This window comes from Athene cunicularia (genome assembly GCF_003259725.1).
Source record: "Athene cunicularia isolate RWA chromosome 19 unlocalized genomic scaffold, athCun1 chr19_part1, whole genome shotgun sequence".
Taxonomy (NCBI): Eukaryota; Metazoa; Chordata; class Aves; order Strigiformes; family Strigidae; genus Athene; species Athene cunicularia.
The window spans coordinates 5,490,675-5,501,597 of record NW_020799124.1 but is presented as its reverse complement, the minus strand read 5'-3'; the positions used below and the strand labels follow the sequence as shown (position 1 = coordinate 5,501,597).

General features: G+C 40.3%; 1 long non-coding RNA gene across 1 annotated transcript in view; it reads right to left on the bottom strand.

Moving 5' to 3' along the window:
* The window catches only part of LOC113487109, a 39,683-nt gene extending 29,943 nt beyond the window's left edge, over positions 1–9,740 (bottom strand). The window contains exon 1 of the long non-coding RNA XR_003399729.1: positions 9,656–9,740. This is a non-coding gene — a long non-coding RNA (uncharacterized LOC113487109). The remainder of the gene's footprint in view (positions 1–9,655) is intronic.
* Positions 9,741–10,923: the final 1,183 nt, after the last annotated feature.

Sequence of the window (10,923 nt, the reverse complement as noted above, 5' to 3'; positions counted from 1 at the left end):
CCTTTTTCTTTTTTTTTTTTTTTTATTTAATCTAGTTTTAATTATTTTTAAAAAATACTTTGCCATAAGATACTTTAATTAGCCAGAATTTGGGACAGAAAGAATTAAAAGCCTATTTATTGTCTCAGTTATCAATATAGCAGACTTGCTTACCCTGAAGGGATCGACTCAGTAGATAGACACACAAACAGAATTTGGAATTTGTTAGGACACATTGGAAAGTAGATAAGTTACTTTGAATACATGTATAGCTCTTGAAGGAGATTCTCTATCGCTTCAGATACCCATAAAAAAGATGAAATATTGAAGCACTGAAAAGACTACTATCATGGTCCCCATTTCTTAGACAATCTATGGATAGAATACTGTTGAGATTTAAGCCACGAAGAGGTGCACTTCAGCCCCTGAAGTGGGTTATGCACGTTACAAATTGCTGCATTTTCTTTTCTTTTTTTTTTTTTTTTTTTTTTTTTTTTTTCATTATTTAGTACTGCTCCCCTGTTCAGTCAGATAATGGCTAAATTAAAAATGAATATAAAAGCACCTTACATTTCACAGCGCAGATGGACCTGGCTGAAAAGTTCATCCAAGATGAACAAATCGCATTATTTTTGCCAAAATGTTGTGTCAAGCATTTAGGTCATGCTGTCTTGAACAATGTGCTTTTAAACAACCAGGAATGAAAGAGAACAGGGGAAAGAATCTTAGCTTTGTTTTGCCCTCCTTTTAGAAGAATCAGTTGTCACAAAGCTTGAAGAATTTTCCTGAAGGAGTTAAAATAGCGTAAGATGAAGAATTCGGTAAAATTAATCAAATAGCTGTTCTTGATACATTTAACTGTAAAGAAGCAGTGTTTACGAAACAGAAATAGACTCTAGGAATAAATTAGGCATTGGAAAAAGAGGTGGGTGTAGCAGAGGAATGAGTACTTGGAAAGTGGGGAGGGTAAAGGGGAAGAACAACAACCGGTCACTTTGCCGTGAAGCAGCGAGCAGGTCAGTTGGGTGAATGAACTTTGGTGCAACTTAGTCTCTCAGACACGGCCGTACTTACAGGTTTTAGAGACTCGTGCTGGTCTCATATCTCGTACGTGTAAATAGGGATGGCTTTAGCTGTGCTTATTCTTCCATAACTTCCCTTATTTTCTGATCTTTATCCCCCGGGAACTTCCTTTATACTTATATTAGCAGCAGATATTAAGTTTTCCAAGGCTGACAAAAAATGAACATAATCCTTCCTGGGAAGTTTAATGCCTTCGTGCATGACTTCTTGTTTTGTTCACTGTATTAGATTTGCTTTTCCTTCCCCCGCCCCGCTTCTTTTAGTCTTCCTAATTTCAAGTCACTTGTATCTCATCTTGTTCTCAGCAGTTATTCCTTCCTAAAGGATTAACGTATTTGTATGTTACTCATTTTGCAAAGCAATGTCAGGCCGTATTTTCCCATAAGGTTCTTTAATCCTCCAAATTGTCCCTTATTTATTCGTCAGTCTGTCTGTCTCTTGCTCTTTCTGGTATTCCAAAGCTGATGCTTTAAATTACAAAACTCAGTCCTCAGCGTGATGCTGGGGTGTGAATGACTTTGTAATCTGGGGGGCAGGGAGGCAAAGAGTGTGAGGATGATCAGGCATTTGCCTTTTTATTTCTCCACCCTACATTTTTCTTCCCTCTCCCTTTTCCCTAACCACGCCGGTCACAGACCTGTGAAGTTGGAGCTGGTGTCCATACGCTTAATAAGCCACAATGGATTTTCCTTGCCGTGAACTTGTCCCACCATCCCATGTACCCATACAAGTTTTTACATCTACAGCACCCCGTGGTAGGCGCTCGCACAGCTCAGCTACATGCCCTATAAAGAACCACCCTATTTTTCTAGTTTTGCGTCTCCTCCCTACCACGCTCATTTGATGGTCTGCAGCTGTTGAATTTGAGAAAGTCTGCCTTCCATGCCTGTTCACTCTCCATGCCACTTGCAATTTAATGCATCTCTTCCATTCTTTCACCATCACCAATCACCTCTTATCCAGGCCAAAGCCCGCTTACTCATCCCTCATACGGAAGCTGGTCCAGACCTTTGGTCAGACTTGCAGCCCTTTCCTCGGCCTGTCCTGTACAACTGTCTCCTTCTCCAGGCAGGGAGAACCAGAACTGCAGAGTGTTCAAGATGGCAGTGCATCACCATTTTATACTGTGGAAAAAACATCTATCTGTTTCTCCTGGCTTTCCCTCACAATTTTTAAAGTTTGACTTCGCTTTTGTGACTGCTATGATCATTGAGCTGACGTTTGCATGGAACCATCCATCATTACTCTTTCCCCAGTTTTAATGGTCTGCTGAATGTCTTTTATTAAAAAAAAAAAAAAAGAAAAGAAAAAAGAAAAGAAAATTAGGATTGCTTTTTGGTAAACAACGTTTTTGTGGAAGCGACGTTTTGCTTCTCTCTAGGTTTACCTACAAGGTTAAATGCCCCATCGCTGACTCTCATAACATTTTTTTGTTGTTTCTCCCACCTGATCCTCATCATAACTATTCAGAATAACAGTATCATCTGCAAATTTTGTCGTGTTGCTTTTCACCTCTTTTTCTAGCTTTTTTACGGATACGTTAAACAACACAAAGTCCCAGCAGATCCCTAAAGATCACCCCCAGCACCAGTGGTCTTCCTTGTGAAAACTAATCCCTCGCTTTTACCTTTAATTTTCTATCTTTTAATCAAATATTTATCCATGCAAAGACCTGTGGCTATTAGGGATTTCAGTGGCTATTTAGTCCCCTTAAAACCTTTTTTTTTTTTTTTTCTGGTAACCTAAGAAAATCATCAGCCCAATTTCCCCGGTACACTTGTTTGAAATATTTTAACATGCCAGCCAGCATTGACCACTGCACATATAGAAACAACACCTGAGTTTTGTGGACAGAAAGGCTATTGCTAGGACTGGAGGGTGGGTTCTCTCCAGAGAAATAAATACCCTTCTCCATTACCTGTTTGTCCATCTTTACTATTTTATATGCAACACTTTTCATGCATGCCTAGAAATAGGTGTCAGCAGAATACATCACTTCAAATCAGCTGTGCTCCTGCGAGCTGGCTGAATTACTTACCAGTTGCTAGGTGGATGCTGAAAGACCTTTGATCTTAAGAAGCCAAAGTAGGAGCTTGAGTCTTGGGGATTTTTTGGTTTTCCTTTTCAAAGGTTTCCCCAGAAACTAAACGCTCGAGCTAGGGCTGCATTACTGCTGACTGCATACAATTTCATTCCTTCACTGAGAAGAGTCGGAGAGGCCTGTGTGAACTACGCAGACCAAACACGTAAAACAAGTACCAACTGTAGCTTACACCGATTCAGTTTAACTCGGCGTAAAACTAACCAAAACTGTTCCAATGGAAACTGTAACTTTGAGCAGCTTTACCTGCTCACATCAAGAACTCAAAACAGGTGATAACAGGTGAAATTCCCCTTCGTATACATGTATTGTAGTCAGACATTTCCAAAGCAAAACCTCCAAAAACACTTCATAAGCCCCTGATCTTGGTTATCTGTGTCTCTGCTCTTTCTCTACTTAACGCATCACTGTTCGGTGAATCAGTCATTCAAAGGTTTTTGTTTGCTGTTTTAACATACTCAGCTTACGACTGTGCAAATAAGATTCCCAAATCCATTCCTCAGATCAAATAAAGGTAATTACAGAGCTTACTGTGGGCGATTCCCAGTGGGAGGGTGGGAGTGGCCACGGGTGGGGCTGCAAGGTGAATACTGTACATGCACAACAGAGAAAATGGGAATGTACCACACCCATCATAAAACATGCTGCCACAGCCAGCAACAGAAACCATTAGGGTGGATCATCATACACACCTTCCCATAAAGACAGAAGGATGGCATGAGATCCCAAGATGAACTCTCAAGTCACAGGGAGATGAGCATGACTCACCGAGAGAGAAAAGGAACGTAAAACAAATTATGGGACTGCTGAAGGATCTGTGCCGCGTGTCCCCCGTGTTCCCCCTACAAGATGTTCCCCAGAGAGGATTAATAGGTGCACCACATCGCATACAGCCCTTAAGCTATCAATAAGTCATTCATGGCTTGCTATTAATCACATTTATTAACTAGCACATAAGCAGCAAGGAACAGGGCCACAATGCATTATATGTCGGGTACAGAGTAGCTGACAATTCCTGACCCACGTTACTTATTATATCACCCAGTGGTTCTCACATTTTTTTGGAACGATAACCAATCTCACCTCTTAGCATTTGTCTTTAAAACCAACCGACATTTGCTCTTCAATTAAATTTTAATGGAGAACTCTGGGGAAAAAAAAAAAAAAAAAAGATATCTTAGAGAAAATATTGTGGATACCCCGTAGACCACTTTGGGAACAAGGAACTAGAAGAGCCACTGAAATAGAGCAAAATAACTAATAATGAGAGAGAAGAAAGTAAAGTGACAGGAGAGGAAGGAGAATAGATAAAGGAATACTTAGAAGGAGACAACCTGTGTAGTGATAAGAGAAAGGGACACTGAGGGGAGCAAAAGATTATGTGAAACAGGGCTATAAAAAAGGTAAGAGTGAAGCACACAGGCAGAGACCGTGGGGGATACCTGCAGAAGAGCAAAGTGACAGTTCCCTCGTGTGTCCTCCCAGCTTTCAGCAATCCTCAGTTCAGAATTTTTTGAGCCAAAGCTGGTATCTCTTTAGCCACCATTCAATGCAGTGGTTATAGATGCTTTATCTTTGCTTCTCCCTATGATTTTTTTGTAAGTCACGTGGTTGCACCAATTGCTCTACTAGTTGTATCTATACATTCCCACGCCCCAGACCCGCTGCAGAGTAAAACTTTGCTCTGAATTCAGCACAAAGATTTCAGTTACACTCTTGCTACAGTCAGCTCACGAACGTGCTACGCCGTTATCTCTTGTGCTGGTCTGACCTGCCAACCGACTTGGTTATTCATGAAAGAATCACAGAGTTTCTGTATCATATTAACTACTTCGACTCTTGGAACTGTGTCTGACTTCAAGCTTAGACGTCTAGTATAAAGCAATGAAATTTCATACTCCTCATTCAGGAAACAGCACAACCATTCATCCAGAAAACAGGACAGAGTATGCAAAGGACAGGGTTTTGAAAATATGATCAGAGTTGCAAGGCTGGTAGGGAGAGCTAACATCTTTTTTTATTAGGTTAACTGGTGTAGTTGGAACGATGTATCAGTGTTTATTACGAGGAGGAAAACGGTGTGGGGAAAACCAAGTCTAAATGACAAGCTCATTCACCTTCTTAATTTTTCCATGCTTGGTTTCTGTTCAGTGTTAAGTTCCCTTTCTACCGAGCTAATTATATTGGTTCAGCACCTGTGAGGGACTTTATCAAGGGCTTCCCAAATGACGGGTCTGCCCAGTCTACAAGAAATATGGAAGTTCTTATAGCGTTGTCTCAGCCATACTGCATCAATTTCTATCATGTTTTGTCTTTCTGTATAAATGAATACTTCAGCATTAGAGATAAAATACATACCCAAAATGAATAGGATATGCATTGCAGCTGAGGAGAAACCCTATGATCTGTTTTCCTCTATTTTGAGTGAATTGCTCCGTAGTTGGAGAATATCTGCTGTGTAAAGAGCACGGCGTGTCTGCATCTTGAACACTACATGTAGTTTCGGTCCTCCCATCCCAGAAAGGTGTTAGCAGCACTAGAATTTGTTCAAGGGAGGTCTGGAATGGCTTCAGGGATAACCAAATGTCTGGAGTGACTTCAGAAGGGACTAAGTTTCATCTCGGAAAAGAGGAAAACCTAACAAAAAGGGACTAAATCACAAACACAAAGTCCTCCGCAGGGACAAACATGCCTGTCCTTCCTCACAGCTGGTGTCAGAAGTAACAGATGGAGGATAAAATATAATCAAAAAAGCTAAAATGTCAATGTAAGGATGGGAACCTGGACTAAAGACCACAGTGACAGTAACATGGCCTGTATATTTTACTACATTCAGCCATGCAAAGAAATGTTCTGGATCAGCTTCTTAAAATGTTTTTTTCCATACAATAGATTTAGGACAAATGCTTTTTTTTTTTTTTTTTTTTTTTTTTTTTGCTGCAAACACTCCACTTTCCCCTCTACCTACCAGGAAGGACTGGGATGGTTTAGAGCTCATCTGGACACGGTGGCTGATAGCCCCAAGTCTCTATATAGCACACAGTGACCACTTGGTATCCAGCCTTGCCTACAGGATGCCCTTAATGAAAAGAAATAAACCCTGCTAATTCAGGAATGATCTCACAAAAACCGGCATCCTTCTCTTAACATGAATTCAGTACCTTGATGCAGGTGGCCCAAAATTTTGGTGGACTTCCTACTGGTCTATGATACTGCAGACCGCTGTGCTGTCTGTCACTCCTAAATTTCTCAGAGAATTGCTAGATCCAGGCTGCTTCTTCTTCATTTTTCCATTTGTCATTACTTCTTTTGCTATTTCATAATGCCACCATGTTTCTAGCACCCAATTCCCTTCAGCAATATTTGTCTTAACACACGATCTTTATTGACCACTACATCTGGCTGTCATCACTCAATTTGCTTTCACTCAAATCTCTAGTGAAAATAACAAACTCCATTAGAGTTAACCCTAAATCCTACTAGACAACACGTCCTATTTAAATCTATCAAATTAAGTTCAACATTATTCTAGTCAAGTGTCAGTTCACGCAACAAGTCACAAACCCAAACTCATCTGGAATTATTCCGCAACCGGATCTACTCGAGGAGAATCTACACTTCTGGGGAGTTCTGAAAACCAGCTACCTACATGTAAATTCAGTCAGTGTTGTAACATTCCGGTTATTTATATCACTCTCAGAATAACTATTTCATAGGAGCTGATTCACACGGAGAGATGTAACATCAGGCAAGCTGTAATGCAGCTGCAGCCAAACCTTCTTTCCCCCTCCACAGTTACTATTAAGAGAGTAGCAAACACATCCCATGTAATACGATGCAAAAAAAGGGTCTCACGGTTGCAAACTTTCCTCACCCAGACTTGAGGTTATCGCTGCTCCAGCTCTGATGAATTAAATTTATTTCCCACGTGCTCGCACTAAATATGCAAAAGTTATTTCCAGAGAGAGCTAAATGTGGGCAGTAACCACTAGCTAACCATGAGAGAATTGAGCTCAGAACCCTTGAATAAGAAAGCAAAAATAGCACGGTTAAATTAAACAAAGATTCACAAACAGATCTAAATTCAGAAGAAAGAAAATACGATTCTTAGAAGCTCTAGAAAAGCTTTTTGAGTATCCTATAATCAAGGTCCAATGCATGCTATAAAGAGAAGCAAGAAAGCAGTAAGGAGTTGATGTGGCTAACCCAGAGTTGAGCGCTGCGCTGCGCGGATCGAAATCCTGCTCCTGAAAACGTCTGCTAAAAATAGGGTAAGCCTTAGTGACAAGATCAACAAAGCAATCATAGCTGTCACCAACGGTGATCCAGCACGACCTTCAGTGTCAATCTGCCAGGAAGAAGCTTAGAAAGGATGTCTTGTGCTCCTTGTAAGCCATAAAAATTTCTGATTCTCATTAATATTTTTTTTTTCCCTGAAAGTTTCCCATGTAAATAGTTAACACATAGAAATATTCCTGTATACATGGCAACTGTTAATCAGAAATTCTTGGACACTTTTACAATATTTGGAACTTGACATTACTGGGGGGCAGACTTGTAACTATAAACTGAAAAGTGGAATTCTAAAACCTCATGGTTTCTCTGCCTCCTTTCTCATAAAAGACTCAGGGGGGGGAAAAAAAAAATCCCAAATAGTTACTTCTTTCTTACACTGGAAAACCTCAGTGTGATTTGGGGAGGAAAAAGATGATTTAGTGTTTTGGGGAGGGGGCAGAGAAGCGAATAGATGACACAAGCCAGTGTCAAGCAAGGATCAGCGAGCTGCCTAAGGCATGCATGCAGAATGAATTACGAATTGGGGAACATCCAAACACACCTTCCCCTCATGAAAACTGATCTCCGCCCGAAGGGATGGAGAGGGCATTTACAGTAACATACAGCGTTTAGAGCAGTTCAGATTGCTCGGGCGGTCCAGTGCCGAGCTCTGGTGAAGTGTAGCCCTCCAAGATCCAGAAGAGACACAAAACCAAGAATTGTTTAAACTATGGATTGCTGCCACAGGACTCCAGTCAAGCAGAGCTAATAGATCAGCTGCTGCTACCTTGCTTATCCAAACGCTCAGCTGAGGTTACAGTTTCTCACCGTTTTCTTTTTTTTCAAGGTAGTTATCTTATCATAGGAGCCTCGGATTGTCACGCAACATTTACAAAAGTAAAAGTGACATGGGCTGGGGAGCAGTGGTTCCAGCTACATCTGGGATAATCGGATACCTTTTTCCAAATCAAAGCATCATTGTTTTCTTTAACACATCCTACACCTAAGCGACCCACAATTTCCTCAAGCTGTCCGTCTCACAGGCACAGTTTATTGTAAATGATTTATTGTAATCCTGATTATTGACAACCTCCACCAACTTTAATTTTTTTTCCTCTCTTAAAGGAGATTAGTCAGTAAGTGGTCTGATTTCTCTTCGCTAAAATCTGTATTAACAATGCAAAGTGCTTTGGGTTGGGGTTTTTTGGTCTGCAAAATAAAGGTAGCGCCTCTACAGGACATTTTGAAAACAAACAAAAAAAAATAGATTTAAAGAAGAGTAACAGCAAAGATTTTCCAGGATGTTAACTTGGCAGTTTCTACTTACCTGTATTCATAGCCTGCTGTGATGGATATCAGTGAAAGTAAAGCTGCAAATGGCTTTTGGAGTGAGAAGTCTGGACTCCAAACAAAAAATTAGAAAGTCACAAGTACATGGCCAGAGTTTTTTCTCTCACAGCAAGCCATAGCATTTCCAGGATAAGGATACTTGGAGAGTTTCATGGGCCCATTTTCTGTCACCTCTTTGTCCTGTTGAGATGACAAGGGGAAAGGTGGGGCAGTGATAGAGTTGACTTGGTGGGTCCGTGGTGTTTAGCCAAAGTCAAAGCACCACAGAGAGACCGTTATCACTGAGCTGCTGAAGAACCATGCCAATCTTAACGGGCAACCTGAAAACAGCACTGTGATTGTAGGCTTGGGATTCTCCCCCAGGTGGGACACCCCTCTGAAACAGATTCTTGACAAAGGCATTAAATAACCTCCACTGAATGCAGATTATCAGATCCACATTATTTTAGTACAAGGCGGCTTCTGATTTAATATTGAGTAAAACACTTTCACTATGCAGGAAGGAAATTTCGTAGTATTAAAATGGCAGTCAGGCTCCTCCTTTCCTACCAACCTCCATGAGACAGCAAAATGAAATTCATAAACAGAACCTGGCAAAATTCTTGGAGGGGAGGGACAATAGTCATTTGGTTTTCCTGGACCTTTTGTATTGACTGCCCAAACAACCACGATATATTCACTTTGTTTTCAGAAAGGAGGTCTGATTGCCTTCCGTAAGCAGAGCCAGATCTTCCTGACCTGTTGAGTTAACCCTTTAGATAATGCTTCTTTTTATCTGGTTCTGTCACAGATCCTAATGGTAAACATAACGATAACATAAAAGCTTCAGGCGTTATTATACTCTGCAGTCAGAGCTTGTTGACTCACCTATTTTCTTATTTTCGTTACTCTGATTTTCTTGAAATCACGCTCCTCTTTATTCTTTATTGGTGACCCATCGTCAGATGTCTCCTGCCATGCAAAAGTCATTAGGCAAGAATCATAACTGTACAAAAGCTTTTAATAAAATTCTAATGCTGAAGACCACAAATGAGGCAGCTGGGTTGAAGAACTGCAGCATAAATGAGAGGTCAGACACTGCTTTATATAACCTGAAGATAAGTGGGAAACCAGCACTAAGAGGGCAGACAATGCAGGACACTTACACACACACACACAAATATTCCCCAGTTATCAGTTTTCCCAGCTGCTTCTTTCAAGATGAGCATCCACTGGAAGTGTATCTTCCCGTCAGCCTCCAGTCAAGCTACTGGGAGAAGAGTCTGCGCCTGCGATATTTCTGAGCTTTATCTAACATCGTTCTTTCCTGATACACTACTACAGGCCATATAATTGATTCCCAAGCCCCATTGTGCTTTATCCCCTCAGGCAGTGCAGTCTTACTCATCATAAATACGGATTTCTCTTTGAACTATAGGGCAAAAAAGATTTTCCACATTTCTAGGTGATAGATCTTTGTTAATGAATCCTAACAAACCCCTTAGTTATTTACCTGACAGCCATTTAAACATGTGGCAAAGACCTTGCAAATTAACTCTTGGAGTAAAGTGGCTTTTTTTTCCCCCCTACTGATACACCTGAAATCTAAACTATGAACACAAGACATCTCTACATAGGTACACACTCGGTGTAGCTTTATGGGAACGACATGAGAAGAGGATGCAAGTTCTTCTTTTGTTGTTTTACCGTATGGTTACAGTGAACGAGGACTGGGGGGAAAAAAAAAAAAAAAAAAGATAGAAAATAAAATAGTAGAAGATTAAATTTATCCCTCTTAATCCAAAGAATACCATCAAATACACTTCATGTATCCAAAGATCAAAGATTGGGAACTTGAGAGGAGACATAACTAATAAAAATAGGTATGGAATGATGAAGTTATTTACATATCTCAGATACATTTAACCATGCAAAACAGAACCAAAATGTGGAAGGGATTGGTGATAATAGAAAAGCAAAAGCAAAAATATAAGTCTGTAGTAACCATCAGTCTAAGTAGTGACAGCAAAAAACCTTCCCACTGAAAGCAACTGAGGTTGTGTCACAATCTCTCAATAAAGCAATATTACTAAATTGTATAACCCCAAAGGAATATATTTTCATTAATTTACGAACCTATAGAAAACAAAGTAATG